Consider the following 27,177-nt stretch of genomic DNA (forward strand, 5'->3'; position numbering starts at 1 on the left):
GTCATGAACAATATGTAATTCTCCCACTTATATATAAGAATGATACTTGTATATTTGTGGTCTTGTTTATTCTGTTCATCAGTTACTATTAGTCTTTTTTGTTTGTAAGACTCTTTAATTTTCCTTATGTCTTTGTTAAGATGTGTAGTCTCTCACTAGCTATAAAGGTAATGTCCTTTATTTTTCAATTACTGAAAAAAAACTAATGTAGCATATCTAGAGTCCTGTATTTATTGTTAGTTAAGGGTTTCTTGTAAGCATTGTATTATTGATTGTAGAGAAGTTTGAATCAAATCTATAGTTGAAATAAACATTTTAAGTAGGGTTGTAGCCATATTATTATAAACTATACAGAACCCACCTGGTATTTGATAGAGGTTGATTAGATTCATATGTAAATTCAACATAGATCATTACACTATACTTTTTTAGTTAATAATGTTTCAAACTCAAACTTATCTGGAATGGTGTTGATGGATTTGGTATTGATGATGGATCTAAACTTCTATCTCATAAGTTTTGTAGTATCTTTCAACACTTTGTCAGTAATCAATCTTACAATATAATTTAACCCCATAAATGCAGTTTAAGTATAGATTTCAGTATACAAGTTATTTGCAAATGTCAAAGAACTCAAAGGATATATGTATTTTAATAGTATTTTATTCAACAACAAGTAACTAATGATTAAAAACAAGAATAAGCTCCACATTAATATAACAATTGTCAATAAACTCTCACTTTAACTATCATTTAGACTATATCATATCAATAGAGGGATGTTAGACAGATTTTTTGCTTTCTCTCACTGATCTTCAGTCTATTCCTCAAAATTAGTAGCATTTTATTTATTTTCCTAATGCCTAACTCTGGTTGGCGATTAGTTTGTGTTGTCCCCTCACTTTTTTAGGTACCCTTCTACATCCTGAAGGAAAATGCATTGAGCTCATTTGGTCCCCTCTTTTCTTTAATGATGTATAACCATGTAATTAATCATCAAAAGATTCACTTGATATTTTTCTCACTGGAGTATGTCCCTTTCATTTATGTATAATAAAGGAAACTCATCCCAGGCTATACTAGAGGTTTTCTTTCTCCGTTCTTTCCTACCAGTGCTTGTTAGAACACAGATTTTTGTAATTTTAATTTTTTAATCTAATATAATATAAGGCTTCAACCATTTACTGATAAAATAAATTAAAAAATTAACAAATTTATAAATAAATTCAATAATTAAAATTAACTAAATTAACATTCAATAATTATTTATCAAATTAATAAATATTAATAAAATTAATAATAATAAATATAATTTAATATTATTAATAAAATTAATAATTAATAATAAATTTAATTTAATATTATTAATATTTAACAATTTAAAAAAACTAATAAAAAATCTAATACTCAACGTATTTTTTTAAAGCCTGCCAACTTTTAAATGCTTGTGGTTGCCACACGGTTGTATAGAGTAATGCTATTGTCGTAGTACCCTACGGTCAATAGTAGGTAAGCCACCAAAAAAAGGTAAGGGGGTGGGGTAAAACCCACCTCCTCCAATATTTTTTTTTGTATATTAAAAATTCATATTTTAGTAAATCCAAAACAAAACCTTCTCATAATATATATATATATATATATATATATATATATATATATATATATATATATATATATATATATATATATATATAAGTCATAGTAATTCTCCGATAGGGGAAATGTGGCCAACTATACAAATTTTCAATATAAAATTTCCATTTCAATTCAAAACACTTCCCATTTTAAAACTAATTTTTTTCAATTTATAGAATGAGGATTCATAATTAATCTTTCAATCCTAACATACAGATGGAATTTGATATGAATAAAAAAAGATTTAGAATAAAAGATTGGAAGATTCATACAACAAATTTTGGAAAGTAGATTTCAACAATCATGAAGAAGATAGGAATACTAAACAATGAAATTAATTGGGTCAATCAAAACACAAGAATGTACCTAATTTGATGCTAAAATTGCAAATTCCCAAAATATTTGGGAGAGAAATTTCTTCTCTCTGAAGGTTCCTTCTCCAAAATTTGTGGTCCCTTGAAAATGAACCCTCAATTGTTGATAAGGAGTTCTCTTAAATTTGAGGCACTAATTGTGCGATCACCCGAGAGGACTCCTTGCTTACAACTCTTTAACTCTTTATTATCTTTCTTTTTTGTTAGGATTTGGACTTACGAATTTATCTCCCCTCTCTTACCATTGAGATAATGCGATAGGATATGCTCATCCTGGCAATTCAAGGAAGTTGATACTCGGTACTTGCAATCTGCATAAATTCCACACATGTACAAACACATATATACTAAGCTAAACATGCAGTGGTAGGAAGTGGTGCATCATGTAGATCTGGACTAGTAGGTGAATATGAATCCCTTCCTTAACCACATCAGAAATGTCATACATTAAGAAAATATACACACACATCATACACATGCAGTATGAGATATGCATCTATAATAAAACAGATATCGTAATCCATCTAACTAATCATCATCAAATAATTGAAACCATTGTAGTAATCATCATCATCCATACATGAAGTAAATAGTATCAAGTAGTATCATCATAAAATCAACTAAATATGAAACAATATCTAATAATCTAAAAGATAATTCTACTAATCATCAAGCATAAGACTGGCCTAAAAGAGTTTGGCAATAATAATAAAATGTAAACTAGGGGTAGGGACTACATCCACCCCCTAGACTTGGGCTTACTCCTAGAAGCCTACAAGAAAGGAAAAAACTAAAGATTGTGTGGGTCCCATTGGACTCTTTCCTCCTGTAGGAGGATATGACTCCACTAAGAACACTCTCTGGGACCTACCCATGTCTCCAACTATAGATTTTGAAGCTGAAGGTCTCTGATATGAGAATTGTGATTTCCCTTTAGGGCAATGGGATGAATTTTGTCCTTGTTTTCCGCATGAGAAACAATCTCCATCAAAACTCCTCTACACTCAAGATGCACTAGAATACTGAACACTACCCCCCCTAGGATAAGAATGAATACTCTAAGATAGTTGGTCATATTGGTTGTGCTTATTACACTACATGTTGCAATAGTTCTTAGAAATAGAACCATTGTCATGACTCTGAGTTGGAGGATAAGATCCTCCCTACTGCTAATTACCCCTAGAAGGAGGTTTCCTACTACCACTTGAGTTGTGGTTGCCCTTAGATCTTGATATTATAGGTGCTCCCATAAAACTCCCATGACTTAGGTTAACACTTTGCTCTACAAGAATGAATCGATGTACTGCATCTTTGAGGGTTTTGGGTTCAAATACCTTAACACCCCTAATTAGATAGTTATTTAAGCCTCTGATGAAATGATGTGCCAACTATGCTGGGTTATCACTAATTCCCAAAAAGGGCATGAGTTCATAGAATTTGTGCTCATACTCTACTACGGTCATAGTGAACTATCTCAGGTTGTGGAATTCATCTGCCTTATGCTGGTTCCATTCCTCTAAAAGGAATCTCTCATATAATTTTCCCTGGAATAACTCCCATGTGACATTGTTCATGTTTATGCCTAGCTTCTTCTTCTTGATAGTCCAAGTGGCTTGAAAGAGTTCTATGTTGGTAATAGAAAACCTCACTTTGACATTACTGTTAATGTCATGAATAGCAAAAACCCTGTCAAGAGCAATAAGCCACTTCTCGGCTACATAACCTAAACCCAACCCATTAAAGGGTTTAACCTTGGACCTCTAAAGGTCCTTCATCTGAGTAGATACAATCAATCTTCATCGATCCCTCCAAGGGCTCCTAGACCTAGTTCTATGCTCATGTCCTACATGATGTGCTCCATCCTGACCATGAATAGGAGGTAGGAAATCAATGATGGTTTTTATCATTTTCCTTAGGTCAACCTCCTTAGAGTCAGCCTGCTACTCTCTATGGTTCTCTTCTCGATGCTCACTGACATGCTCTTCCCTAGTCTCTTCCTAAATAGGGCCTTTGTGGGTAGACTCATGTACATTGACGTCTATGCCTCATCCATAGCCTCTACCATGGCCAAGGCTATGGACTCTAACAAAATATCTCATCCTAGATACCATCCTACAATAATATCCAAGATACAATATGCTATAATAACCATAAAACCTACTATTGTAAGGCATATATAAAAGACACATGTTTTGAAAATAGTAGCAGTGCAATTTTTAGTTTTGCCTAATTTTAGGTTTACATATAATTCAGTTTTTAAGTCTAAATGTTCAAGTTTGAAAATATACAACTAAAAGTTTAAGTTCTATTTCAGTTCAACTAGTTCAAGTTTTAGTTTGAAATATATATACAAAATAGTTAAATTTTGTTTTAGTTTCAACTAGTTAACAACTAGTAGCATTCCAATATGCCCATAGCTCCCAATGTAGAACTTAGGCTCTGATACCAGATGTAATGCCCCGCCAAGGGGTCCAAAAGAATTAACTTAAGGTTTTACTAAGCTTTCCAAACTTTTTTTAAAAGCAAGAATAACATACACATCAAACATAAAGTAGTGGAAGCAATACAATCATACAAAAGAAAACATAACAGATTACATTCTTTAAGGATCCCAAGACATTGACTCACATTTAAATTTAAATAATACTAAGTCTAACAAATACCACATCCACATGAAATAATAATTATAAGTCCAAATCCATTTAAATAATATACATTTATTCTGAATGCCACTTGGCAATAAAATTTAGAATGCTCAATCATCCATTGTACATGTCACAGGGTATGAAAGGCTAAAAGAATATACATTTAAAATAGGTTACATCATTCCTTTCAGATCCATGAAACAAACTATAATACCACAAGTAAAAACCATCCACCATAAAGATATAACCATCCATCATAATAATATAACCATCTGTCATAATACACAAAGATAGAATGAAAGGAAAAGTAGACAAAGAACTCCAACCATGACATCAACAGATGGATCTTAATGGTAAGAGTAAAAGGCACTACCACCTAACTGCATGGTAACCCAAAAAGGCCCACTCCCATGACCGCACTAAGGAGATAGTCTCAAGTCCCAAATAAGATATCAATCCAAAAATAAAAAATAATATCTAAGTCCAGGAAACCCTAAAAGTAATCTAACTCAAAGGTTCCAAGATAAATCGACATCTAGATCTAGAGGCAAACACAGACACACAAGAAACCTACTATGTAATTGTGCAAGTGTCATCGCATGAATCAATGATAGACTTACCCTATAGTCTAACTTGACCCCGACCCCCTAGTGACTCTATGCGGAACTAGTATCCTCTCATACCAACGAGGCATACTAACGATGCATGGTCGTAGCCAAGAATTCTCTCTACTCCCATCCTAGTTGTACTAGCACTCGAGGCATGGCTGAGAACATACAAAGACTCTTATTAGGTTCATTTTACTCTCATTTAGTGTAGTGTTTTCACTTATGGGTTACCCTGGTAGCCACTTAGGGCCCTAGCCTCCATTTCAAGCCAGTTCTCGACATTACATATAAATAACCTACCCTAAGCTCATGAAATCATAAATCAAAGAAACATAGTATATCACCTCAATCCTATACAAGTGACTAGAAAACATCAAAAGATGAATCACAATAACCCATCAATTCTCTACAAGCAATTAGAAAGTATCCCAAGAATACTGATCAGAGACTCAAAATGGTTAAGTATGACATTGCATTCATCCCATTATCCCATAATAACACTAAAAGCAATAGCCAACAATATAATCAAACTCATCATAAAGCATGCCAACACATTACCATGGTTGAGTTAAAAAGATCGAGATCAATTCAACATAATACCACAATCACGGAACTCCCAAGCCTCTAGTAGACGTCCTAAAATTGGTCAAAACTCTAGTCAACCCAAACCCAAAACATAGACAACATACAAATAACATAGTAGTTTCATAGTTTGGTTTGATTTTGAAAACACAGTTGAATCAATAGTAAGGTTTAATTATTTGTTTCAATGTAAGTTTGCAAGTACCTACGATTTACAATTTACCCCATTCTTATATTTGAATAAAATGCACACTTACCCCTATTCGTTTATAAGTCAATTATTCTAAAATAATTTAAGGGTAACTCTTTATTTAAATTATTAAAATAATAATTATTGATTTTTAAATAAAATAATTACAACTTTATTAAAACCAATATTTTAAATTTTTTTAAATTTTTGATCGGTAAATGGCTGAAGCCTAGATTAATTATTATTTGTTGGAATTAATTATTATTATACAATAAGCGAAGGTGGATTCAAACCCAAGACCTCCCACATGAGAGGCTCGCAAGTTACCATTGCATTGTAGGCTTTTGCCTTTATTAAAACCAATATTATTAATAATAAAAAATAAATTTATAACTTCATTTAAACAATACTCATTATTAATTAAGCTTAATCAGACTAATTTTAATTAAATTAACTAATAATTAACTAAACTAATATCTTATTAATTAAAAATAATTAACAAATTTATAAATAAATTTATTAATTAAAATTAACTAAATTATAATTCATTAATTATTTATCAAATTAATAAATATTAATAACAAATAATAAATTTTATTTAATATTATTAATAAAATCAATAATAAATAATAATTTAATTTAATATTATTAATATTTAACAATTTAAAAAAAACTAATAAAAAAATATAATACTTAGCGTATTTTTTTAAAGCTTGCCAACTTTTAAATGCCTGAAGCTACCACAGGGGCTTGTGCCTACGACAATACAGAGGATTGTCATTGTCGCAATACCTTGTGGTTAGCAATAGGTAAGCCGTTAGAAAAAGGTGTGGGAGGGGGGGTAAAACCCACCTCCTCCAATATATTTTTATTGTATATAAAAAATCATGTTCTAATAAATCCAAAACAAAACCTTCTCACAATTTTATATATATATATATATATATATATATATATATATATATATATATATATATATATATATATATATATATATATATATATATATATATATATATATATATATATATATATATATATATATATATATATATATATACGTGGCCAACCATACAAAATTTCAATATAAAATTTTCATTTCAATTCAAAACCCTTCCTAGTTTAAAACTATTTTCTTTCAGTTTACAGAACGAGTATTTCTAATTGGTCTTTCAATCTCGACATATAGATGGAATTCAATATGAATAATAAAAGATTTAGAATAAAAGATTGGAAGATTCATACAACGAATTTTGAAAAATAGATTTCAACAATCATGAAGAAGACATGAATAATAAATAATGAAATTAACTAGGTGAATCAAAACACAAGAATCTACCTGGTTCTGATGCTAAAATCACAAATGCCCAAAAGATTTGTGAGAGAAATTTCTTCTCTCAAAGCCTTCTCTCTGAAATTACCTTCTCCAAAATCTGCAGTCCCTCAAAAATGAACCCTCAATTATTGATAAGGAGTTCTCTGCTAAATTTAGGGCACTAATTGTGCGATCACCTAAGAGGACTCCTTGCTTACAATTCTTTAACTCTTTATTATCTTTCATTTATGTTTTCATGCACATTTATTGCAATATAAAATATCTTTATTTAAATTCATCTGACTTCTCTTTTTAATTAATTTATTATATTTTAAACTCATGCATAATTTATGCAATTTTAAAACTCTTTAATAAATTAATATATTTTTCATTCTTTAATTTATTTTCAAAGTGTTAATTGATAAAATATTTATTAAGTAATAATGATATTTAATATTTATTTAAAAATGATTTCCTAAATAAATTATTATTAAATTAAATAAATATTATTATTAAGCTCTAAAATTAGACTTATAATTTTATCTTTAAATTTAATTATTTTTATTCAATTAATTAAATATAATTAAATATTAAAAATATCATAATAATTTTTCATTAAATTAAATCATTAATTTAATCTTTTAATTAGACTTAATTAATAGAAAAATTACCAAAGACCTATAGGATGAAATACAAAAACCCATCATAGAAAACCACATACAAGATCAAACTAAAGGGTTATAATCACGAATTTACATCATATGATGCATTCAGAAGGTAATCAACTTAGATACTTGTCCTAATCTTCTAGGACAAATGGGTTTAAAGGTTTGGATTTGGACTTAAGAATTTATCTCCCCTTCCTTAACCACATCAAAAACGTCATACATAAAGAAAATATATAGGCACACCATACACATGTAGTATGGGGTAAGTACCCATAAGAAAACATGTATCATAATCCATCTAACTAATCATCATCAAATAATTGAAACCACTATAGTAATCATCATCATCCATACATGAAGTAAATAGTACCAAGTAATTTCATCATAAAATCAGCTAAATATGAAATAATATCTGATAATATGAAAGATTATGCTACTAATCATCAAGCACAAAATTGGCCTAAAAGAGTTTGGCAATAATAACAAAATCTAAACTAGGGGCAGGCACTACATGCCACATTATTAAATGATCTAATCACCCTATTAGGAGTAGCCTAGTTAGAGGACTTTGGATCATTCCATTAGAATGTCATCTTCATTAAAAGACTTATAAAATGGCTATTAGGTCAACCTTAATTAAAGGATTTTAACTACCATAATGGTTAGAATGTAATAGTAGGTTTGCTTTGTAAAACATAACTCACTTTATTAATTCAAATCTCTATTTGTTGATCTGTTGGTTCATTGACTGGACTTCACTATCCTCTCCATCACTGATTTTCTTGGAATCCCTTGAAGAAATCACACTTCACTAATATCTTCACTTCTCCTTTTGCTACTCTGCTCTTAACAAGTTCTCCTTAAGATCACTAATCAACAATGAACCAACCTTAATAATTATCTCTTGTGCCTCACTAAACTGGTAATTTTGATCTTTTTCTACTGTAGCTCTTTAATGTTAGGTCAAATTCATCAAATCCTCCCATCATTTTGTTCTTCCTCTCCTTTATTTAAACTTCTAGAAACTTCTCATCGAATCCTTTTCCTTTTATATATGAAAAACTCTCATCATCCATTTAATATGGCAACTCATCAATCCTTATCATCCATGTGCTTTGAATAACTTAAAAATTCAACTATGTTGGCCTTAGATTTGATTCTTTCACAAACTGTAACTTTTTTCATCACTTGACAATCCATGTGTTCTTCTACTTGGTCATTACTGGATTACTCGGTCATTATTGGCACTCGACAATAACTTGATCACTTGGTCATAACTAGCACTCAACTAATACTATTTTCTTGGCTTCTTCTTATGTTCCTTAATCTTTCACTTCACTTGCTTCATTGACTAACCAACAATAGCACTTGGTCAAGCTTAGAGTTTTACTCAACTTCTTGTCATTTCACTCATACATCAATTCACTTGCCTTCTTTACTTCATATAGTTATTGAACAATGCATTATCTTGTTAATGATTAAATTATCAAATGCCCATTGTAATTCCATGATACTTAACTTCTCATCACTCTATAACTTGACTATCTCACCTTGCTATCTCCTCTTTTCAAGTTATCTTCATCAATCAAATTATATGACACTCTAAATTGTTAGTAAATGTCTTAATAGTAGGTGTGACATCAATGACAACATAAAAATTATTCTAATTGTAGTTTCCAACAATCTCCCTCTTTGGCATTGATGGCAACACCTCTAATTATCGTGCAATCCAAAATGTTCATTATGGCCTCCTAAACTTATACCATCAGCTCCCTCTATGTTTGTTTTCTCTCTTTCTTAGTTTCATTTAGAGTCTCATCCATGCAATCTCTGGATGCTCCCTCTGACATCAACTATCTTCTTCATAACAATTATCCCTCTTTGACATCAATGCTAAAGATACCATTCTCATGTTTTGTACTCTATACACATCATCGTAATTTTACTACTCTGATTGATATTATCAATTCACTTCTCTTTACCTTGACTCCTTGGATCACATTTTTTCATAATTTAGTTCATCCTTTCACAATCATTAGGAAACTCCTAATGTGTGACTTCTTGCATCAATGTGTAGGATATTTTTATTATAACATTTGATGCAATAGTGCATCTTTTCACAATTTTCTTCAGGTAGGGGAATGACCCCTAACTTACCTCTTAGATACTTAAAAGCATCCTTAAATAGTACCTTTGTGAATATGTTAGCTATCTATTCTTTTGTATTTACATATCCCAATCTTACTTCAGGGTCTTGTACTAACTCTCTCAAGTAATGATACTTGATCTCAATATGTTTAGTCTTTGTGTGCATTACATGGTTCTTTGATATGTTTATAGTACTTGTGCTATCACAATATACCACTACAAGTTCAATGAGCTCTTCCTTCATTCCTTTCAATAATTTTTTGATCTACACAATTTTTGAACAATTAATTACTATAGCAACATATTCAACTTCTGATGTAGATTGAGAAATACAATTATGCTTCTTGCTTGTGCATGAAATCAATCTTCTTCCTAGAAAGAAAGCTTCTCTTCTTGTAATCTTTTTTTCATCAATATTGTCTACCCAATCAACATATGTATAAATCTTCAGTTCAAACTTGTCACTTTTCTTGTACCATAGTCCATAGTCTTTTGTTCCTTCCAGATATCTCAATATTATTTTCACCACCATCATATGATTTTCACTAGGATTAGCAAAAAATATAGCAACAATACCAATTGCTAATGTAATGTTAGGTCTTCTATGTACAACATATTATAGTTTTTCAATCATTGACCTGTAAAATGTTTGACTCACCTCAGCTAAATCATCACTTTTTGAAAGTTTATGTCTAGTCACCATAGGTGTTCCAACTGGTCTTTATTCTTCCATTGGAAAAGTCTTCAATATCTCCTTGACATACTTTTATCATGTAAGATAAATGCCTTTCTTCATCTAATGAGCTTGCAAACCAATAAAGAATTTGATCTCTCCAAACATCGACATCTCAAATTCCTTCTTCATTTCATTAGAGAATGACTTACACATCAAGTATTGTCCTTAAAATATGATATCATCAACAAAAATTTTAGCTAGCAACATCTTACTTCATATTCACTTTTCAGGTACATATTGCTATTGTCATTAGTTCTTGCAAAACACCAATTTTCACCAAATAATTGTGAAACCTTTCATACCATCCTCCAGGGGATTTCTTCAAACCATATAAAGCTTTGTGTAATTTACATACCATATTCCTTTTGCTAGGATCAACAAATCCTTTAGAATTTTCAATGTAGACTTCTTCCTCCAAGATTTCATTCAAAAATACAGATTTGACATCCATTTGATACACTTTCAATGCTTTGTAAGAAGCATATGCAAGAAAAGTTCTCACTCCTTCCAACCTTGCAACTAGGAAAAATGTCTCACCATAGTAAACTCCTTCTTCTTATGCATATCCCTTACAAACTTTCTTTATCCCTTGTGACTTCACCTTTCTCATTCAACTTGTTTATGAAAACCTAATTAGTTCCAATCACATTCTTATCATTTGGTCTAGGTACCAATGTCCATGTCTTGTTTTTCTCAATTTGTTCTTTCATTGCCTTGATCTAATCTTCATTCTCCAAAGCATCTTTAATTGATTTGATTTTAAACTCACATAGTAAGGATGTATCATTATTTAGTTTTCTTCTTGTCATGACTCATGAATGTTTATCTCCAATAATTCGATCTGGTGTATGATGTCTTGTCACATATTTTTCCAAGATAGGTTCTAGTCTTCTTTCTTGTTGTTGTGGTTCACTCAGTTTAGCTTGTCCAAATTCTTCAATTATCTCTACCTACAACTCAACATTCTCTACCTAATGATTGACAGTCTCTATTTGTAACTCAACTCCTATATCTTGATGCTCAACAAAACTCTTCTACATAATTGTGACAATGCCTAGTTATTGATGCTCAACAACCACTATCTGTGGTTCAAGTAAGGAGCTAGGTTTACCTTCATACACATAGAAATCTTTTGTAATCTTTAGGTTCTTTCTTATATTCTTCTTCATTCCTTTCTGCAAATTCATCTACTCTAACATTTTCACTTTCCATAATTTTGTTAGTGTTAGAATTCAAACACGTATAAGCCTTGGTTTTAGTGGAATATCCAAGAAATATACCTTCATCACTTTTTAAATCAATTTTTCATTTTCTTAAATCCTTTAATATTGTTGGTTTTTTAGATCTTTTGCAAATGTACTAAGCACTGCCATATATTTACCAATCTCTTATTTGTATGAGGAATTAATTGAGAATAGATATGTCTATTAATTTATAATTAATATAATGATATATATTTCTATTTGATCTCATAGGTATCCCACTAAAGCTATCAAATCATCAACACTCCTTAGCTAAGAGCATAACCACATGACATGTATTATATCATTGGTAATATATGTACCCAATGTGAATTATTTCAAAGTTTTTAGAAGAAAGTGTTACATTCTGAAAGTGTACATCTCAATTCTTGAATTGTGGATACTCTAATTACATAGATAGGTAGTAAAGTCATTAATACCTTACTTATCACATTTTCATCAAATATAATTCCTCCACCTCCCTTAATAACATTCATAACTTCCTTGATTCAACTACAATACTATGCAATAGTCTCACCTTCTTTCATCCTCAAATCATCAAAATTTCCTCTCTATCTTTCTGCCTTAGCCCTTAATACATTTATCTCTCAACCATGGATTTTTTCCAACTTGTATCACATCTTCTTTGCAGTAGTGTACCCCTTCACATCATCAAATTTAGCATAACTTAGGGCTGCTGCAAGTTCAATCATCATTTAATTGTTCTTTTTCTTCTCTTTCATTTGTTCTATGGTCATAGGTATAAGTACCTCAATGTATTCATTTTCCAGGTAGTATGATGTAGAATATCCAATACTAGATAAGTGTAATCTCATCAAACATTGTCATGCTAGGAAGCTCTCGTTATTTAGCTTGGGTATTTCTTTCTTGTAGATTTTAATCTTTAGCTATAAGTCCATTCAAACTTTCCTCACAAGCACCACAAATCTAATCCCAATTATTAGAATGATTAGAATAACTGAAAAGGGGTGTGGGGGTGGTGAATTAGTTATCCTTAGGTCTAGACATACCAATGAACCTTTTAATAACTTCAAACAACTTAGTCCAATTCATAAACCCACTTAGTCAATATAGCATATCATCAGTAAATCAACTTTTTATATCACAACTCAACTCTTTGTTCTCTATATATGTTGACTAATAGTAAAATAAACAATTGTAAAAATAGCATGCATAAAGTAACATTCACATAAGTAAATTGCACTAGGATTTAACGTGGAAATCCAATTTCGGAAAAATTGCCAATAACGTGCTATAAAATTTTCACTCTTTTGAAGTGAGCTCAGTTAAGAGCCAACCCTATTAAAGGTTACAAAACACACTATTAGGTGCGACCCTATTATAGCATTTAATCGCTTTGTTAGGAGTGGCTTTGTTAGAGGACTTTGGGTAATACCACTAGAATGTCATCTTGATTAAAAGATTTACAAAATGACTATTAGGTCAACCTTGATTAAAGGATTTTGATTGCCATAATGGTTAAAATATAACATTAGGTTTGATCTATAAAACAAAACTCACTTTGTAAATTTAGATCTCCATTCGCTTATATGTTGGTTCATTAACTAGCCTTCAGTATCATCTGTATCACTATCTTCTTGGCATACCTTCAAGCAATCACACCTCACTTCTCCTTCTGATACTCTATTCTTCATAGGTTCTTCTTAAGAACACCAATTAACAATGTATCAACCTTATAAATTATCTCTTATGCCTCTTTAAATAGGTAATTTTAATCTTTTTCCACTTCAATATCACCGTAGATATTTAGGGTTAGGTCAGATTCATCAAATCCTTCCATAAGTTGTTCTTCCTCTCCTTTCTTTACACTTCTAGAAAAATTTGATCATATGCTTTCCTTTGATCACATAAAAAACTCTCATCATGTATTAAATATGCCATCTCATCAATCCTTATCATTCACGCACTTTGACTAATCTAAAAATTCAACTATTTCATCCTTAGATCTGATTCTTTCACAAACTATAACTAATTCTTTCACAAACTATAACTTTTTCTATCACTTGACAATCACTGTGTTCTTTTGCTTGGTCATCATTGGATTACTCAATTGTTACTGACACATGGAAATAAATTTCTCACTTGATCATAATTAGCACTCAAAAAATATTGTTTGTTCAACTTCTTCTTAAGTTTCTTAATGTTTTTCTTTACTTGATTCATTAACCGACCAACACCGGTACTCAGTCAAGCTTAAAGTTTTACTCAAATTCATGTCATTTCACTCATACATCAATTCTCGTGTCTTCTTTACTTCACATAATGATTGAACAACACATTATTTTGTCAATGACTAACTTATCAAATGCCCATTGTAATTCTATGATACTTAACTTCTCATAACTCAACAACTTGACTAGTTAACCTTGTTATCTCCTCTTTTCAAATCATCTTTATCAATCAAATGATATGACACTCTACACAATTAGTAAATGTCTTACCAAAAGGTGTGATACCAATGATAATATAACAATTGTTTCAATTTTAGTTTCCAATAATGTTGGACTTTTTTATCATAATGACATGATTGACTAATTAGTGATGACTAAGTTGTAGAATCACAATAAATCAATAATTGGGTAACTATCAAAGTGTTTTCATTGATTGGAAATCGGTTAACACAAGATTGAATTATTGTAAAGATAGTGCAGTCACGGGTAGACTAGTATATTGATCATGACAAGAGATAGGATGAAATTAACCCTATGATTGGTAGATAGGCATAGAAATTATATGGTCACATCCAAGTCATCAATTGATGTGACATAACTATGGATATTCTAACTATGACATGACATGTATGCATAGAGAAGCTATGGAAGTAGCATAAGAAAAAAAGGATACAAGTCTAAGATGTAAACTTATAGGCAGACTGATAGGTCAACATGAATAGGAACCTATGTATAGGTCATCACGAGTATTGTGTGACTCTATATGCTTGATAATTTCAAATATTGGATGCATTGTTTGAGCACAATAATTTTTAGGTTTTCAACACCAAGATTGAATGAGTGGATTTAAGGATACACGAACTCTATTATGAAGTTATTTTTATTGTTGTTGTTTTTGGCTTATAAACAAAGATATGTGGGAAATAAACATAAACAAGAAGGAAAAGAGTGCTAACATTAGATTAATGATCAAGCATCTGAAAGAGGTAGCAAATTAATATTGTTCACTAAGAAAAACCAGAATAGAGGAAGGAGATCAAAGTATCATCATGGGTTATCACACTAGTTCTACAAGGAAAGGTGTGTCATATTCTTAGATCTAATCTTTAGTTTTCTTTCTTACCATTGCAACTGTTGTACACCTTTAATATGAGAGACTTGTAATGAGTCTTTGAAATCCACTAACAAGGTATATCTCAAAAAGGGATTAGAATCCTCTAATGAGGAAGCCTTTGTAGGATTTTGTAATCCTAATAGATTATGTTCAATCCTAATAGGATGAGTTTTCATTAGGAATAAATGCAAGCCTTTAACAGGGCACCCTTTTACTTACAAGGAAAGGTTGGTGAGTATATTACCCCCATGGTTCTTTTCACCCTCACACTAGGGACTTCCATGTAAAAATATGTGTCATTGATGTGTGGTTATGTGTGTGATTTTTATGGTTTTTCTAAATTACATTTATTATTCTTTTCCTTATTAAAGAAATAGTAACAAGGATTGTGAACAAGGTTATTTTTATAACTAGTAGAATAAGTCATATTATTTCACCCCCCTCCGATTATCCATTGGGACTAACAATTGGTATCAAAGTACAAAACCTAGCAGTAACAAGCCTTAAACTTGAGGGAAGATCATTAGACTTTAGAGATAACTTGATGATGCCTTGGACACTATTGAAGACTTGAATGATAAGATAATCCCTTGAAAAAATAAAAACTAACGAAGTTAGGCGAAAGCTAAGAGATAATAGAGAAATTTAAAGAGAAAAGTGGATTTGAAGAATTAGAGGAAGCAACCTTAGAACTCATGGCTAAGAATGAAAAGTTAACCAGAAGGATTAGAAAAATGAAAAAGGAGAAAGAGCATTCAACAATAAGAATGAGTGAAGTACAAGATTAGAAAGGAAATTTCATCCTTTCAAGAGATTAAGCTTATGAGGAACTAAAAATAGCCCAGGAAGAAAAATGACAAGACAAAGATTTGTTGAAAGAAAAAGAAGAAGGAATGGCCATGATGGAAGAAGAACACTAGTATATCAAGTTATAAAATAGTGTCTTGTAGGAACATTTCCACACAAAAATTGAATAGTTAGAAGTCCTAAATGAAGAAGGCAATGAAATGAAAAAAACACATTTATTAACTAATGGATAAACTAAAGGATGTCTGATGGGGAGTTCCTCACATCTAGAGTTTTCGTTCTCTATCCAAGGCTTCCTCTTAGCCTTCCTAGGGTATTTTATCTATACCCTGTCCTAAATAATGTCCTCTCCAATCTAGAAATTCACCTAATCAATTCAAAATACTCCCTTAAGCCTTCTAACCTCAATTATGCACTTTAGGCATAAATAAGCACTTATGCTCTCCTTTGATTCCCTGGAAGGAAAAAAGGTGTCTTGACCACCCACACAAGGTTATTGACCATTTCCCAACCTTTATACTCCATCTTTCAAAGTTTTAGACCTCAAAATCTAAATTTTTCACTATTAGGCCTTGTAGCCCTATGAGCCCCAATCAAGCCTCATACAAACAAGGAAATTTGAATAACTCCAAAATTGTCTTAATAAGCCCCTCAAATGTATTCTAGTATTTTCTTCATTTCAACCTAGAATCAAGGATTTTCTAAGTTTTAACCCTCCAAAGTGTCTGCACTACACTTTTCCAAAAAACCCTACTTTTAAGGGTTTCTAGGGCAACGACAACAACTTTACTTGTTTGTCTTCACAATGTACTAGGATCTTCTCCTTAGATCTTCTTCTCTAGCATTGAGACACTTAACTCTATCAAAATCATTACCCCAATAAAGATTGGCTTAGAGAAATCAAGAAAATTTCATTAAACTAACCTAAAAGTGTTCCATTTCCTAGCCAAGCTACTTTAGGCTTGCCTAAGGCTTGCTTCCAAAAATGCCAAACTGAATCCAGTCAACTCATCCTTCCATATTTACATAATATAGAATTTTTACTTCATGACCCTAGAAAGCTATGAAGACTTCACGATTGGAACTCAAGTTCTAGACATTTCCACACAAACAATTATGTACAAGACAAATTGGGAAAACAAGAATATTTACAAAATGATAGAAAATTGTTCCAAACCTCCAAAAAAAAATGTATAGATTAATTAAATAATAAACCCTCACTTATTACATAGAAATAGTCAACCTTTCAATCCATTAAAGTATAGAAGAAAGCCAAAATCACCAAAAGTGTCACAACAGTTAGTGCAATTCCTTTGGTTCAATTTGTACACAATGTCCACCACCCAATGATAAGGGTTTGGATAAGATTAAATAATCCAAGCCTACCTATTTGGACCCTAAGGTTGAGCCTCATACCTAATGAATGATCCCTCCAACATTTGAAGAAATGTTGCCATGGCAACTTTGCAAAGTTGCAAAGTTGTCATGAGCAACATTGACAACTTTTGCAAAAATGATCTTGTATAACACCAAACTTGTCCATCTTGATTCATATCCACTCAATTTGATCTAAAAACACATATGGACCATAGTATATGACTTATCCCTCATTTTTGAGGTATTCTACAACTTTGACCAAGTTTGACTCTATAAAGACCTTAGAGTAACAATTAGGACCTAACAACTTAACCATGAACAAGAATGGAACTCAAACCTATTTAACCACACTTAAGCATAGTTTGGGACTTTATGATTAGTCCTTATTGGATCAATGGTTTACTAGATCATCTACAAGCCAAAATCAATATTAGGGTTTTCCTTTCCCTAATGTGCTCCTACACCATACTTCCACTATAAGAAGGAGATTATGTAACCTATGGTGAGAGGTACTCTAGGTTGATCCCATTTTTCCTAAATTCACTCTCTGCAATCCATGTTTCTTCAGCTTCAGGCATGTCCTTCCATTTTATCAAATGCTCTTTATATACCTTGAGTCTAGTACTCTCTTAACTCTAGATTCTAGTATCTTTTCAACTTGAGGTTATGACTTCTTAAGTACCTGTAGCTCTGCAACATCCTTGCTTAACTATGTCTGATGTTGTGCCTCATTAATACCTAGACCTTTATATGGTATCAAATCTTGAACATTGAAGATGGGAGAGATTTACATGTCTTAATTAGGTAGGTCAATTTTACATACATTTGACTCATACTTCTCCAACACTTTACATGGTCCAATTCTCTTCATTTGCAGTTTACTTGGAATGACCTTTTGCAACCTGGATTTATTCAAAAACACCATTACTAAGTCCCTTGCAACCTGGATTTATTCAAAAACACCATTACTAAGTCCCTTATTTGAAACTGTAGATCTCTCCTTCCCTCATCTTTCTTATCTTTCAACTTTTGAGTGTCCTCCATTAATGTCTATTTCACTTGATCATGAATCTCTTTCATTGATTGGGAAAAATTATCTGCATGTCCATTGATTTTTTCATTTCCTGGTAACTCTCTAAGCTTCATAATACCCCTTGGATGTGAACCATATACAATTTGGAAAAGTCTCAGCCTTGTGGTTCTATTTTTATTATCATTATAGGAAAATTTTGCATGGGGAATAACTTGTTCCCATCCTTCTCCATACTCCTTAGTCAAAAAACTCAATAGATTGCCAAGAACCTTGTTAATCACTTCGGTTTGCCCATCTCTTTGGGGATGATAGGAATAATTGTGAACCAAATTAGTTTCCCTAACCTCTTCCAAAGTGTCTTCTAGAAATGCCCCATGAACTTAACATCCTTGTCTACAACAATACTCATTGGAAATCCATGTATTCTAATTATTTCCTTGAATAAAAGGTGGGCTATGTGACTACCATCATGTGTGGTTTTGCAAGGTATGAAATGGCTCATCTTACTAAATCTATCAACCACCGCAAATACACTATCCAACTCTTTCTTTGTTCTAGGTAGGCCAACTATGAAATCCATACTAATGCACTCCCAAGGCCTATTTGCAATGGGCAATGGCTGATAGAGTCCTGCATTAGATAAAGTGCCTTTAGCTTTTTGGCATATTCCACATTGTTGTACATATCCCCTTACATCCCTTTGCATCTTAGGAAAATAATATAACCTTTCTACTAGGTCTAAGGTCTTATTTAGGCCAAAATGACCACTTATACTCCCATTATGTTTTTATTGAATGATGTTCTCTATCATAGACACTCTCGGCACACATAATTGTTTCCCTTTAAAAAAAACTATTTTATAAAGTAAATTCAGAAAATTGGCTATGAAAGTGGTTTTCTAGATTGCTATATACCTTATATGCCTTTGCAAAATTAGTATCTCCTCCATATAGATCTTTGAACTCTTCAATCCCTATACTCTGCAATTTGAACTCTTGAATAGTCAATAGCCTTCGACTTAAGGCACCAGCCAACTTGTTGTTGAACCCTTTTCTTGTGCTTTATTCTAAATGTATAGGTTTGCAAGAATTCCATCCACTTGATGTTCCTAAGGCTGAGTTTCTCTTGTGTGTTTATCAAAGTAAGTGCCTGATTGTTAGTATAGAAAAAAAATTCCTTTGGTAGTAAATAATGCCTGCATTTATTGAGAGCTTGAACCAATGCATATAGTTCCAAGTCATAAGCGTAATACCTTGACTTTGCCTCATTGAGGCTCTCACTGAAAAAGGCCATAGGTATCCCCTCTTGGCTTAACACTGCTCCAACTACAATGTTTCTTGCATCACATTCTATAATCAACAAGTTTTCAAAACTTGGAAAAACCAATATTGGTTGAGTTGTGATTTCCTTCTTCAATCTTTCAAACCTCTCACTCACTTCCTTTTTCCATACAAATTTTTTCTTCATGCCTCCTATTATTATGTCATTCATAGGAGCACAAATCTCACTAAATCTCCTCACAAATTTTCTATAAAATTGGGCTAACCCATGGAAACTCCTTAATTTAGTAGCAAACCTAGGAGTAGGCCAAATCTCCACCTTACTCTTGTTCATATTCAAGTTACCTTGGTAAACTATGAAACCCAAGTAAACAAGTTCCTCCTTCATGAACTCACTCTTCACAAGATTTATTGTCAACTTCTCCTCTTACAATCTCCTCAACATAATTTCCAAGTGTTTCATATGCTCTTCCTTTGTTTTGCTAAATATTAGGATGTCATCCAAATAACTACCACATACATACCTATGTAATCTTTTAAGACTTCATTCATTACCCTCATAAATATACTCAATGCATTGGTAAGTCCAAATGGAATTACCAACCACTCATAGAGTCCTTCAATGGTTTTAAAAGAATACTTCCACTCATCACTCTCCATCCTTATTTGGTAATTATATCCACTCTTAAGATCAATTTTTGAAAAATATCTAGCCCAACTAAGACAATCCATCAAGTCTTCTATCCTAGGAATAGGAAGTCTATATCTTATTGTTATCCTATTGATTGCACTAGAATCTATACACATTCTCCACTTACCTCCCTTTTTAGGGGCCAAGGAAACTGGGACAACACATGAGCTTGTGATTTTTCTAATCAACCCTTGGTTAAGCAGCTCCTAGACTTGCCCTGCAATCTCCTTGTTTTGCTCAAGTGTCATCTTCAATGAAACTTTGTTTGGCAAAGATTCACCTGGTATAAAGTCAATTTGATGACTTATTGCTCTCTTTAGGGGTAAGGTAGATGGTGCTCCATCACATATTGTGTCCTTAAACTAATCCAACAACTATTATACTTATGTAGGTATAGGTTTTTGGCTTAGTGAATCCTCCTCCTTTGGCTTCACCAATAAGGCATAACCAATTCCTTCTCCTTGTTTCAAATCCTTCAAGAACTCTTTCCCACTCATCAAGACTACATCGACTTCTAGCTTTTCCAAAATGTCCTCTTCTAGTAATGACTATATTTTATAAGTGACTTCATTCTTCTTGAATGACTACTTATTATCCTTGCCATGGTGGAATGCTTCCCTATCATATTGCCATGGTATTCCAAGAAGAAAATGACATGCATCCATTGGTAAAACATCACAATATCTTGTCCTAATACTTGCTTATGGAAAACTCAACCCATACTTGTTCATTAACCAATATGGTATGCCCCTTGTTCAACCATGTGACCTTGTAGGGACAAACGTGAGGTATTTTGGTAAGTTTCAACTTTTGAATTTCCTCTTCTAAGATAAAATTGTCAGTGGATAATGAATCAATAATGACTCTACACGCCTTTCCTAATATCTTACATTTGACCCTATAAAGACCCCTCCTTTTCTTATTCTCATCCTTAATGGGTTCTTTTATCAACACTCTTCTGAACATTAGATTTTCACCTATCTCTAAGTCCAAGTTTACCACATAAGGTTTATAGTCCTCCTCTTGAAAATATTTTATCTTCTTCTCTACTTGTGAAGATGATGGTTTGTCAAGGAACCTATAGGTAGGTTGAAAAAATTAACCACAGTTATAACACTTCATGGAAGAAAAATGTGAGCTTCTCCCAAATCCACCTGATCTTCCTATTCCACCACTGGAAAAACCTCTTCCTCTATGATAGCCTCCTCTATTACTGGAGTCATGAGTTTGTTCACCTAACTTAGAGTCCCCTTGGCCTCTGTTCTCATTGCCTCTTCCACTAGAACCTCCTCTATATCCACCTCTAGAATATCTACCTCTTCCTCTGCCCTTGTTATTAGATTTTTGCTTCTTGTTTAATTTTTCTTCCACCTTAAGAGGCATTTGATAAAAAATATGTAGTATTGTAAGGGAAAATAGACTCAACTCCTAATGTATGTTCTATCTAAGGCCATTCAAATATCTATCTAGCTTAATTTTCCTAGTCTCTTGTACTTTGGACCTAAGGATTAATTTTTGAAACTCCTTTGTATAGGTAGACACATCTAGGTCTTTTTGTCTCAAGGTTTGTCTTTTCTTATGTAACTAAATATCATAAACCTCTAGTATGTAATTCTCTTTTATCTTGGCTACCATAGTCTTCCAATTTGTTATGGGATTCTTATTTTCCTTTTCCCTTTCCTCTTATAAGAACTTCCACCAAGTTAATGTTTGTCCTCTCAATCTTGATTTCTCTATCTTTATGCTTTGGACCTCTGAAATGTCATCACATTAAAAGTTATTTTACTTGCCTTCAATCCATTCCATAATTATGCTTTTCCAGTTAGTGTCTTCAAGGATTTCATGAAAGGTTCCTCTGCTAATGGAGGATCTAGTGTTGGTGCGATCTCTTCTTCTTCTTTTAGATTTCCTTTGTCCTTCTCTCCTTCTAACTTCTCTTTCATCTTGTCTATAGTCTCTACCACCTGTTCCAACTTTTTCTTCATCTCTTCAACAATTTCCTCAAGAATTTTTTTCTTCTCTTGTTGTTCTATCAAATCCCTTTCCAATTCTACATTGGTCACCATGGTGTTTTCCCCTATGGATCCTCCTTCTACTGACATCCACTACTCACTTCCCAATCCTTTCAATGGCTCTAATATCACTTTGATGGGGAGTTCCTCACACCTAGAGCTTTCTTTCTCTATCCAAGGCTTCCTCTTAGCCTTCCTAGGGTCTTTTCTCTATACCCTATCCTAGAGGTTCTCTTTGTAGTCCTCTCCAATCTAGAATCTCACCCAATCAATTCAAAATACCCCTTTAAGCCTTTTACCTAAATTATGCACTTTAGGAATAAAAAATAACTTAGGCTATCTTTTGATTCCCAATAAGGAAATAGGTGTTTAACCAACCATACAAGGTTCTTAATCATTTTCCAACCTATTTACACCATCTTCCAAAGTTTCAGACCTCAAAACCTAAATTTTGCACTCTCAAGCCTTGTAGCCGTATAAGCCCCAATTAGGGCTTCTACAAACAAGGAAACTGGATTAACTCCAAAATTTCCTTAAAAATCCCCTTTAATGTATTCTAGTATTTTATTCATATCAACCCAAGATCAATTATTTTCTAGGTTTTAACCCTCCAAAGTGTCTATAGTGCACTTTTCCAGAAAACCCTACTTTTAAGGGTTTCTAGGGCAATGACAACAACTTTACTTGTTTGTCTTCACAATGTAATTGGATCTTCTCTTCTAGTATTTGGACACTTAAATCCATCATCATGATTTCCCCAAGAAATATTGGCTCAAACCAATCAAGAAAACTCCATTAAACTAACCTTCAAGAGTTCCATTTCCTAGCCAAACTACTCTACACTTGCCTAGGGCTTGCTTCCAAAAACACCAAATTGACTCCAATAAACTCATACTTCCTTATTTACATAATTTAAAGTGTCTACTTCTTGATTCTAGAAGGCCATCAAGACCCCACAACTGGAACTCAACTTGTAGACTTTTCCACACAAATAGTTATGTACATGACAGTGAAACTAGGAAAACAAGACTATTTACAAAATGATAGAAAATTATTCCAAACCTCCAAAAAAAATAATGCATAGATTAATTACATGATAAAATCCCACTTATTTCATAGAAACAACTAGCCTTTCACTCCATTAAAGTATACATGAAAGCCAAAATCACCAAAACTGTCACAACAATCACTGCAATTCCTTTGGTTTAGTCTGTACATAATGTCCACCACCCAATGATTAAGGTTTGGATAAGATTAAATACTCCATTCTTACCTATTTGGAGCCTAAGGTTGAGCCTTAGACCTAAAAAGTTCTCCCTCCAACATTTGTGGAAATGTTGACATGGCAACTTTACAAAGTTGCAAAGTTGTCATGAACAACTTTGACAACTTTTGCAAAAAATAACATTGTATCACTCCAAACTTGTCCAGCTTGAATCATATCCACTCAATTTGATCCAAAAAAACCTATGGACCACATTTTACCACTTATCCCTCATTTTGAGGTTTTCTACAACTTTGACTAGGTTTGACTCTATTGAAACCTTAGAGAAACAATTAGGACCTAACAACTTAACCATGAACAAGAATTGAAGTCAAACCTATTTATCCACACTTAATCATACATCGATACTTTATGATTAGTACTTATTAGATCAATGGTTGGCTAGACCATCCACAAGCCAAAGTCAACATTTGGGCTTGCCTTTCCCTAAGGTGCTCCTGCACCAATGTCAAAGAGGAAAATAAAAGACTAATGGAGTCTAATGGAAGCACCAGGAAGCTAGAAGAGAAACTCAAAGCTCAAAGGGAGACTGCAAGCTCAATTAGTCTAGGATTTGAAGGAATCAACACAACCAAGAAAGTAAATTCTTGAGGAGAAAAAGAATCAAACCTGGTCAAGAATAAGAAAAAAAAAAAGAGAGGTATGTCATCCAAAAAACTTGTTATTTTTGTGATAATGTGGTACACATGTCAAATATTTGTTGGCATAGGCAAATAGGGCTTGGTACTCAACATGCCTATAGAGGATACCACAATATATGTTACTAGTATGGACAGAATGCACATGAGCATAGGGATCTTGCAAATGAGGTAAGAGAAGAAGGTTCCTACTACCCTTTTAAAATGTATGGTCACAAAACTAAGGACTATGGATGAAAAGCTTGATTGAATATATTATTTCTAAAGATAGGGAGACACAATGAGAACAACAAGTGGGTAAGATAGGTTTTCTCTACTTGTGGAAATAATGGTCACCTTGTATTCTGTTGTAAGCTAAGGATAGGTTAAGCTAGAAAAGCTCCAAGGGTTCCACAAGAAAAGTAAGTCTTGTATCGATCCTTGCATATGAACTAGTGGGTCCTTAAGAGTGATGCCTTGGAATATTGAAATGTGGTCACTAATTCAAACTCTTTACTTGTGAAGATAAGACATGCCTAAAACCAGAACTTGATTGTTGGACACATCACCAAAAACCATTTATTGCTTAGAGTTAAAGGTAGGTAAGTGATGTGATTATTGTTAAAATCTCAATGTTTTTTTCCTACTAGATCTATATATAGGAATATCACATAGTGGATATCACTTTGTGAATTTGAGATCTTCAAATCTTTCATGTTTGTGAAACCTTAGTGACCAAAAGTGAAACCTTTTATGATTTTGAGTAAGAATCAAAAGGCATGTCTAGATCTAGACAAGTATAGCCAAGTGTGCAAGAGAAATCAAATCAATGCATCGATTCAACAATGAAAGAGGAATAATATCATTAACTGTATGAAGTTGAACTGGTAGATGGAAAGGAAAATGATTTTCTAGTCTATAAGCTAATTATAAAGAGTGCAGATGAGAAAGATGTGATGGGATCCTTATCCTCCCTCCCAAGAAATGTATTACATGTTGAATATGTGTGCAACTATCTAAAGGGAAGATTGTGTGAGTTAAGAGACATGGAAATCATAATCAAGTACAAATATTTGTATCACAATAACCAATAGAAACCTGGATTCAAAGTACTACAAGAAGAAACCCTAGACCGTGTGGTTGAAATCCCAATTTATATAAGGATGAGTGGGTTAGATCCATGCTTATCAAGATGCGTGGTGAGTACATGTGGCTTTATAAAACATACAAGATTACAAAAAAGGTGATCAAGAGGGTTATAGGGTTCAATAGAGATAGAACAAATATGATCATTAAGAAAATATTTTCCAAATGAAGTGGTTAATTTGAGAGGATGCCATTATGATGATAGGATGTGTTCGCTGAAGGACATCATAGATGAAAAGGTACAATTTACAACAATGGAAATTTCTCCTCAGATCTATCACTCAATAAGGATCAACAACATACCAAGCATTGTAGTGTATGAAACACACCAAATAATAACTAAATAAACTACACTTAACCTAAGTGAGTAGCTACACATGTAGATGATGGAGAATCCACAAAAGATTAAAAAGGACTACAGTGCACATATTTTCAAATATGATGCAATATTGATTTATATATTCTTTTACTTCAAAAATGAAAATCATGGATTTGTGAAATTCTAATGCAAATAAAAGAGTCATATCATTGTGAAAATAAAGAATATGTACAAAAGGTTGGGTAATGATGCCCTTGATCTACTGACAATTTTTTAAAGAAGTTTCAATAAAAAATGCACATAAGGAAGAGGATACCCTTGAATTTGGTTATGGATTATAGATGAGACATCTATTTCCTAGCAAGCACATATATGTGCAGTGTTCAAGTGGTTCAACCATGAACCCATTGGTCGACTAAACTGCCTTATAAAGTTGATGAGGAATCAACTATGAACCCATTGGTTGACTAAACTACCTTATGAAGTTGATGAGGAATCAACAAGAAAGAACATTGAATGGCTATTGACAATGCCAATTGACCAAGAGAAAAAAAATGGCACAATCAAGGAGAAGATGAAAGAGCTGAAGGGGAAACAATAATTAGTTACAGAGGCGAAAAAGTAAAACAAGAAGGGCACATGTCAAATTTTACAATCAACCAAAGAAGAAAGATGAAGAAAAGGTGATTAGGATAAACCTCAACTAGATCCTAGAGGTCATTCTTCACCCAAGCCATAACTGGAGGAAGGAAGCAATTGTTAAGATCTCCAATACCATGAAGCCCCCTATGGTATAAATTTACAAGAGGAAAGCCTCAGAGAAATACTAAAGGAAGCCTCCAACTCTACTAGAGGAAGAAGAATCAAAAGAAAAAAATGAGAGTGAGAATCAAAAATCACCAAAATGTGGTGAGAAACTTACTTTTAAGAATATTCTTGATGATATTAAGAATAATGGTAACTAAGATACATTAAAGAATAGATTTTTGAAATTTACCAAGGAAAATAAGGAAAAAGTTGTAAGTGTTAAATTAGTAAGTCTTAGAGTATTCAATAAGACTCCAAGGTCCATCCAACCACTAATGCCAAATCAAATTTATATGATGATTGGATAGATATGGACAAAAGGAATACTTGAGTT

This window comes from Cupressus sempervirens, chromosome 8 (assembly GCF_028749045.1).
Source record: "Cupressus sempervirens isolate cs-2001-9-10 chromosome 8, ASM2874904v1, whole genome shotgun sequence".
Taxonomy (NCBI): domain Eukaryota; kingdom Viridiplantae; phylum Streptophyta; class Pinopsida; order Cupressales; family Cupressaceae; genus Cupressus; species Cupressus sempervirens.